The sequence below is a fragment of the Schistocerca piceifrons genome, chromosome 4 (genome assembly GCF_021461385.2).
Source record: "Schistocerca piceifrons isolate TAMUIC-IGC-003096 chromosome 4, iqSchPice1.1, whole genome shotgun sequence".
Classification (NCBI taxonomy): Eukaryota; Metazoa; Arthropoda; class Insecta; order Orthoptera; family Acrididae; genus Schistocerca; species Schistocerca piceifrons.
In genome coordinates this window covers 94,899,139-94,907,841 of record NC_060141.1, presented here as the reverse complement: position 1 = coordinate 94,907,841, position 8,703 = coordinate 94,899,139, and positions in this window count along the sequence as shown.

The following is an 8,703-nucleotide window of genomic DNA, read 5'->3' as shown; positions in this document are numbered from 1 at the left end:
TATATGCGATGTTAACAAATTTCTGTACTTCAGAACCGTTTTTCTTGGCGCTGGCAGTCAGTATTTTATATCGTGACTACTTCGGCCATCATCAGTTATTTTTCTGTTCAAATTGCGAAATCTTTCTATTTCTTTCAGTGTCTCGTTTTCTAATCGAATTCCGTCAGCATCAACTGATTTAATTCAATTACATTCCATTATCCTTGTCCTGCTTTTGATGTTCACCTTATGTTATGTTTTCAAGGCATTGTCCGTTCCGTTCTACTGCTCTTCCAGTGTTTTGCTGTCCCTGGCAGAAATACAATAACATCGGCAAACCTCAAGGTTTTAATTTCTTCTCCCTGAACTTTAATTCCTACTCTATATTTTTCTTTGGTTGTCTTCATTGCTTACTCAATGTACAGATTGAATAACATCAGGGATAGGCTACAAAACTATCTCAACCCCTCCTCAACCGGTACTTCCTTTCATGTCCTTCGGCTCTTATAACTGCCGTCTGGTTTCTATACAAGTTATAAACAGCCTTTCGCACCCTGTGTTTTGCCCCCGCTATCTTCAGAATTTCAAAGAGAGTATTCAATTCAACATGTGAAAAGCTTGCTCTAAGTCTATAAATGGTATAAACGTAAGTTTACCTTTCCTGAAACTGTCTTGTAAGATATGTCGTAGTGTGAGTTTTACCTCGCGCATTACTACATTTCTCCGAAATGCAAAATGATCTTTCCGAGGACGGCTTCTACCAGTTTTTCTATTCTTCTGTAAGGAATTCGTGTTAGTATTTTGCAACTATGACTCATTAAACTGATAGTTCGGTGATTTTCATACTCGTCAGCATCTGCTTTCTTTGGAACTGGAATTACTATATTCTTATTGATGTTTTAGGGTATTTCGCCTGTCTCAAACATCTTGCATACCAAATGGAAGAGATATGTCATGGCTGGCTCTCCCAAGGTTATCAGCAGTTCTGACGAAATGTCGTCAACTCCAGCGGCCTTTTATCGATTTAGGTCTTCCAGTGCTCTGTTAAATTCTTCTCGCCGGCCGCTGTGGCCTAGCGGTTCTAGGCGCTTCAGTCCGGAACCGCGCTGCTGCTCCAATCACAGGTTCGAATTCTGCCTCGGGCATGGATGTGTGTGATGTCTTTAGGTTAGTTAGGTTTAAGTAGTTCTAAGTCTAGGGGTCTGATGACCTCAGATGTTAAGTCCCATAGTGCTCAGAGCTATTTGAACCACTTAATTTCTTCTCAATGTAATCATATCTTCATCTACATCCTCATACATTTGTATAACGTTGCTCTCAAGTACATCTGCCTTGTTTCGACCATCTATATACTCCTTCCACCTGATGGCTTTCTCTTCTTTCCTTAGGACTGGTTTTCCATCTGAGATAATATTCAAACAGCTGTTCCTCGTTTTTCCAAACATCTCTTTAACTTTCCTGTAGGCGGTATCTATTTATAGCCAAGTGAAATATGCTTCAAAATTTTACATTTGCTCTCTAGCTATTCCTGCTTAGCCATTTTGCGCTTACTGTCAATCTCGTTTTCAGATGTTTACATCCACTTTCGCCTGCTTCACTTGCCGTATTTTTATATTTTCTCCTTCCATCAATTAAATATAGTGTCTCCTGTGTTATCCAAGGAACTGTTCCAGGCCTTGTCTTTTTACCTACTTGGTCCTCTGCTGACTACACTGTTACATCTCTCAAAGCTATCCATTCATCCTCTTCTTTATTCCTTTCTCCTGCCTAAATGTCTCTCTGACTGAACAACGTCTGGTTCTTTCAACTTATCCAGTCATATCTCCTTAATTTCCCAATCTTTCTACATTTCTTCAGTTTTAATCTACAGTTCATAAACCCTGAATAGTGGTCAGAGTCCACATCTGCCCAAGGAAATGATTTTTTGTTTTGTTTTTTTGTTTGGTCATCAGTCTTCTGACTGTTTTGATGCGTCCCGCCACGGATTACTTTCCTGTGCCCTACAACTGATACTATTTAAAATCCAGTTCCGAAATCTCTGTCTTACCATAATATAATTATTCTGAAACCTTCCGTCTTCAGGTCTCTTCCACATAGACAACCTTCCTTCATGATTCTTAAACCACGTGTTAGCGATGATTAAATTATGCTCTGTCCAGGATTACTCTAGTCAACTTCGTCTTTCATACCTATCCCACAGACAATATTCACCTACAATTATTCCTTCCCTTCCTTCTCCTACTATCTAAGTCTAGTCCGTGATCAAAATTAAATTTTCGTCTCCCTTAAATGTGTGAATAATTATCTTTATCTCATCATACACGTCTTCAATGTCTTTATTATCTGTGGAGCTAAATGGCTTAGAAATTTCTACTCTTTGGTAAGTGTGGGCTTCGTGTCTATTCTGACTACGATAAAGAAAATCACTATGATGTTCAAGGTAGCTTGACGACATCCCTATTTCCTTATTCATTATTAAACCCACCCCTGCATTACCCCTATGTGACTTAGTATTTAACCCTGAAATCACCAGTAGGAATACAGTTTATGTTTCTGGTCAGATAACGATTTTGTGGCATTCGGTTTCATTTTACACATCTGCAGTCAGGTTACATACTTGGACTCCTCGCCCCAAGGAACCACCGTGTATTCATCAAAGATAGGCAGCTGTGATACTTATACTCAAGGTCATCTCGCCATGTGACGTAAAATGGCAGTAACACCTCTGGACCAATGAGGATCACGCATTCGCCTCCCCATATTCCTTATAACTGGGACATTTTGGTGGAAGGAGCCACTCTACAAATGTACAGAACAGGCAGAAGATAAGGCTATGCCTATCTCTTAATAGCAAATTACGTTAAGTGAAGCCGCTTCAGTTTCTTTGCAAATACGAATACTACGTGACATCAGCAGAGACCATAACGAGACAGATATGTAGGTACTCTCATTATTCTATATTTTTCACCCATCCTCCTATTTGATCTCTGGAGCCACTCTGGAGTATAGGGAGAGGCTGTGTCTATTTGTTTAAGAAATTACGTCACTATAAATCTATTTGTAAATAACAGTATTACGTGGCACCAGCAGAAACCTCACCTAGGCAGATGTATAGGTACTCACAGTTTTAAATATTTTTACATATTTTCCTCAATTTCACATATTTTATCGGATATTCCACAACGTTACGTATTTTGTCCAATAAGGTAGCACTGTTTTCGATGTTGCATCGACACCGTGATTCTCTCAGGCAATCACAACAGTGAGCTAGGTATCTCTGTTACTGAGGCATACCTTCACAACTGCATCTCTTATAACAGGTCCACTCTGGAGCTGGGTGGCATAGGTATAGGCCGCCTGTTTGTTAATAATGAATTATGTCGCTTGAGGATTATCTGATTAATATTTCAAGGCACTAGCAGACGCCACACGCAGACAGTTACGTAATTGCTCTCAGTTATATGCAATTTCCACAACTTTACACATTACACCCAGTTACGCGAGTTGTGTGTCAACATTGCGTCGCATCACGTCAGGACGTCACGTTACGACGTCACGTCACGACGTCAAATCAGTGTCGCGTCGCGTCGCGTTACATCGCGTCGCCGATCGCCGTGTTGCGTGGCATCGACGTCATGTTGATGTCAGCTTTTGACCAGATTAGCGTATCACTGCTAAGCCACCACTCCATTACCAGTGTTTGACGTGACGATGACGCAGACGAGCACGTTGGTAGTAACAGTGACGTCATAGAGAATCGTATAAGAAGGTATTGAATAAGAAATACCACACTACACTGTTAGATTGTGTGACGTCGTAGTAAAACTATGATGCCTCAAACCAAAGATATTGTATCTGTAGCATACCTCTAGAGAGAGTCGTCCAGCATCTGCACCACCACCAACGCAGATCTTGTCACCTGCTGGAGGATAGATCCCCCTAAGATTCCGACCAGTGTAGTGTTGCCGTGAACGCCGATGATTGCGGACACAGCGCCCAGCAGTTGTCGAGAAAGTGGCGGTTAGTGCCAAACAATAGTGGTAGTATCCAGAATGAGATTTTTCACTCTGCAGAGGAGTGTGCGCTGATATGAAACTTCCTGGCAGATTAAAACTGTGTGCCGGACCGAGACTCGAACTCGGGACCTTTGCCTTTTTTTAATAGTGGTAGTGACTGCAAACAGATCTCAAGACGTAGGTGGAAATATCAGAGACTAGTGCATGCCGGCCGCGGTGGCCGTGCGGTTCTGGCGCTGCAGTCCGGAACCGCGGGACTGCTACGGTCGCAGGTTCGAATCCTGCCTCGGGCATGGGTGTGTGTGATGTCCTTAGGTTAGTTAGGTTTAAGTAGTTCTAAGTTCTAGGGGACTTATGACCTAAGATGTTGAGTCCCATAGTGCTCAGAGCCATTTTGACTAGTGCATATACACACCGTTCTCCTCACTGAATTCGCTGAACAGTGCCGTTACGGTATGGATATACGAGGGTGAGTCAAATGAAAACCTTAAATTTGTAATAGCAAATCGAAATTTCGGGCCGTTATCCTGTAAGTTGGTAAGCGTGCTACAAACAGAGTGCAGAATGGCCTGTAGGTAGCAACATAGTGCATAGTATCAGTATAAAAATTGCCGCCCCACTTGCGACTTGCACCAGGGAAGAACAGCGTTCTATTTTTCGTTTTTTGCGTAGTGAAGGTGTGAAACCTATTGAAATTCATCGAAGAATGAAGGTTCAGTACGGTGATGCATGTTTGTCACAGCAGCAAGTCTACGAATGGAGTAGCAAGTTCGCAAATTTGACTTCAGTGGAAGATATTCCTCGTCCATGTCAGGCACAACGAGTTGTGACTCCACAGAACATTGCAGCAGTTGAAGCCATAGTGAAGGAAAACCGCCGAGTGACACTGAATGACATTGCAGCGTGTTTACAGATTAGTCATGGTTGAGCACACCACATTGTGCTTGATGTGCTCCAGTTTCACGAAGTGTCTGCAAGATGGGTGCCACGGCAGCTGTCTCCTGAAATGAGAGAACCACGTGTTGATGCTTGTGAAGAACTTCTTCGGCTCTTTCAACGAGAAGGTGATGGCTTCCTTGAAACAATCGTTACTGGGGAGGAAACCTGGGTGCACTTCCACCAACCGGAAACGAAGAGAGCGAGCAAGAAATGGCGCCATTCTTCATCACCAAAACCAAAGAAGTTTCGAATAGAACCATGAGCAGGGAAGGTTATGCTGACTCTCTTTTGGGACGAAAAAGGTGTCATTCTAGAGCATTACATGACCAGAGGCACCACTGTCACCAGTGCATCATACACAGATCTCCTAAAAAATCATTTGCAGCCTGCAATCAAATCAAAGCGACGTGGATTACTGTCAGCAGTTGTCCTTTTGCAACATGACAATGCAAGGCCCCACACTGCCCGTAAAACAGTTGCAACAATCATAGACCTGCGTTTTGAGTGTCTTTCTCATCCACCATACTCACCAGACGTTGGCCCAAATGTTTTCCATATGTTTGGACCACTCAAAGACGCAATGGGAGGAAAGAAGTTCCGTTCTGATGAAGAGGTACGCCACGTGGTGCATGAGTGGTTGCGCGGACTACCAAAAGAATTTTTTTCTAAAGGAATTTATGCACTTTGTAAGCCCTGGAGGACTTGCATTGAGCGTGGGGGAGATTATGTTGAAAAGTGATACAGCTTTGTACCATTTCTGCACAATAAATAATATTTAAAAAATATTTAAGGTTTTCATTTGACTCACACTCGTATATTAATACGATCGTGACCACCAGGTCGCGAACGGGTGTCCACCATATGTCGGTCTAATACTGCAACAGACCATCTCGCCAGGCATGGTAGAGAAATTTACACAATGTATGTGTCGTAACTTATCAACTCTTTTGCACATAAAAACTGCTAACAGTTTAAGCGCCAAGCACTTCCCCTTAACGTTCGTCTATAATTTCTCCATAGAACATCTAGACTCGTAGATACCTACCCGCTCACCAGCGTGGACTACTTTGGGGATGACCGCCTCTAGTAGTTTAAGCCCAAAGCACATCACTCTCCATCACCTTTTCTTTCTGTATCAACCAGAAACATTCTCCACTCCCCCTCCCTCCAACCATCATGTTTTTGAAACTAGCGTAGACGACTCTGTTTCCAGCTAGGCAGCCTCCCAGGTGGAATGAAGACTGCTAGTATATTGTATTACTATAAGCCTCGTACGCTAACCACGAGAAATTCCGAGTATGGTATGTAATTTCCAATGATCGATAGAATTTCGAAGACACATGCTACACAGTCAGCAAACTGCTGTATTTGCTATGTATGTGTGCATCAATAATGAGTATCCCTCAAACATGATCAGGACTTTTGCAACAAACATATCCCCCACTATACGTGATCCAAATGCGGTACATCAGGGAAAAAAATTTAGCGACCAAATCCAATCATACGAACACGTTAACGGTGGGATAAATCTGCCAGACACGTCACTACCACAATATTACATCGTGGCACCACTATAAGATGTAGAAATAAATGTATACGACATTGCCACACGCAAACGAGACTGACGAATAGTCACAGTGCAGCAAAAAATAAACTTCCAACATACAAAGTCATATAAAATGCGACCTTAGAGACCAAGCACCATATAACGATAAACCGATTCTCAAAAGACCAGTTACCAACATGATTCAAAATTGCGAACAACATTCGCACAATGACCTCTGGAAAAGGATCCACATATCTGATAACAGTGCAATTAGCACCATATTTATGACGAGATACTGCTCGTATCTGCCAGCGTTATAGATCTATGAAGCGCGAGAGTCGACGTTAACACTGTGAGCCTCAAGATAGCTCTGGGAATTCTGACCAAATCTCAGCCCTGAAACACATCCCCATACATGTGCCCGCCAGTCGTCGAGAAGAACCGTGTCATCGGCTACAAGTAAACGTGGGCAAAAGCGTACGCAAACTGAGACATGGGGGAGTCACCGATCTGTGTGTGGCTTGGAGTAACGGTCTATAATTTGTTTCCAAAAGCTTTCGTCTGATACGAAACGCCACCTCAGTCGCAATGCGGCCATTGACACAGTGGCTGAGGATCGCCCACATGCTACCGGTCATCTCCAGAGGCCTGCCTGATAAAGCTACTGACGCATTGCCTGTAGAACGCGATGCAGACAGCAGAGTCTGTTAAAATAAAACATTCTAAATTTAGTTTGTATTACTCGTCTGTAGAGTCATGGACGTCAGGTCCTATAGAGGAGCCGACTATGCGTCATACCATCTCCTCATTGTGCGCAAGCTTAAACTCATGTTCACCAACATGCACAAGAGGAAAGGGACACTAGAACCTGCTTTGAATGTTGAGAAACTACGAGAAAGTGCCATTAAAGAACAATATGCTATAGAAATCAAAAAACCGTTTTGAGGCCCTAGACCCTAGAACCAAGAAAGAACGTGGAGGAAAAGTGGAAAGAAATAAAGTCCTTGGTACTAAGTGTATCGGAGGATATATTGGGAGGAAAGAAGATAATGAAGAAGAGGAAATGGTTCAAGGAGACATGCCAGAAGGTTATAGAAAAGATAAGGAAGATGCGAGAGAAGTGGCTAACTGACAGGGAGAATGAGCAGATAAAGGAACATTTCATCAAACATCATAATGGAGAGAAAGCGAATCCTAAAAGCAGATAAGAGAATATATCCAATCAGTGTGCTAGAACAAGTTGAGGCAGAGAACCAAAACAAGAACTCAAGGCAATTCTTCCAATACATAAAAAATCGGAAACGTGGATTTCAGAGCCCAACTTTTTTCGCTAGAGATAAGAACGGCGACTTGAAAAATGGAAAGGAAATAATTGTAGAAAGATGGAAAGAATACTTCTCAGAACTGTTGAATCGCCCAGACCAAGATGAGATACTACCTACAAACAGTACGGAGGAAAGGAAAGATGAAGAAGAATGGGAAGTTAGTGAAGAAGACGGGAAAATCGCAATCAAAGGACTGAGAAACAACAAACCCCAGGGGAGGACGGAATAACATCAGAATTAATCAAGGAGGGAGGTGAGAGCTTACACTTAGAGATAAATAAACTGATACAGTTGATGTGGGAGAAGGAGACACTGCCAGAAGAATGGAAATGGGCTGTAATATGCCCTTTATACAAGAAGGGAAGAAAAATGGAATGCGGTAACCACAGAGGAATCAGCTTGTTGAATGTAACGTATAAAGTGTTGTCTATCATTATCCTCAGAAAATTGCAACCATTCATAGAGAACAACATACAGGAGTACCAAGCTGGCTTTCGACCAAACCGATCGACAATAGATCACATTTTCACACTAAGAGAATTGTTTGAAAAACATTGGGAATATGATAAAGATATATACAGCCTGTTGGTCGATTTTCAACGTGCATATGACAGCATCCACAGGAATAGCCTATACAATGCAATGCGGGACTTCAGAATCCCTGACAAGCTAGTGAGAATGGTGCAAGCTTGTATGGAAGGGTCAAAGGCAGCAGTACGTTTCCGAGCAGGCACATCAGAAACATTCGAGATTGAGACGGGCCTCTGACAAGGAGATGCTCTCTCATGTGTTCTGTTCAATGTCATCTTAGAGAAAGTAATAAAAGAGTATAGGCAACAGGAGTGGGCTGGAGTAGAGATGGACAGTAACTTCAATTGTCTCACATATGCAGATGACA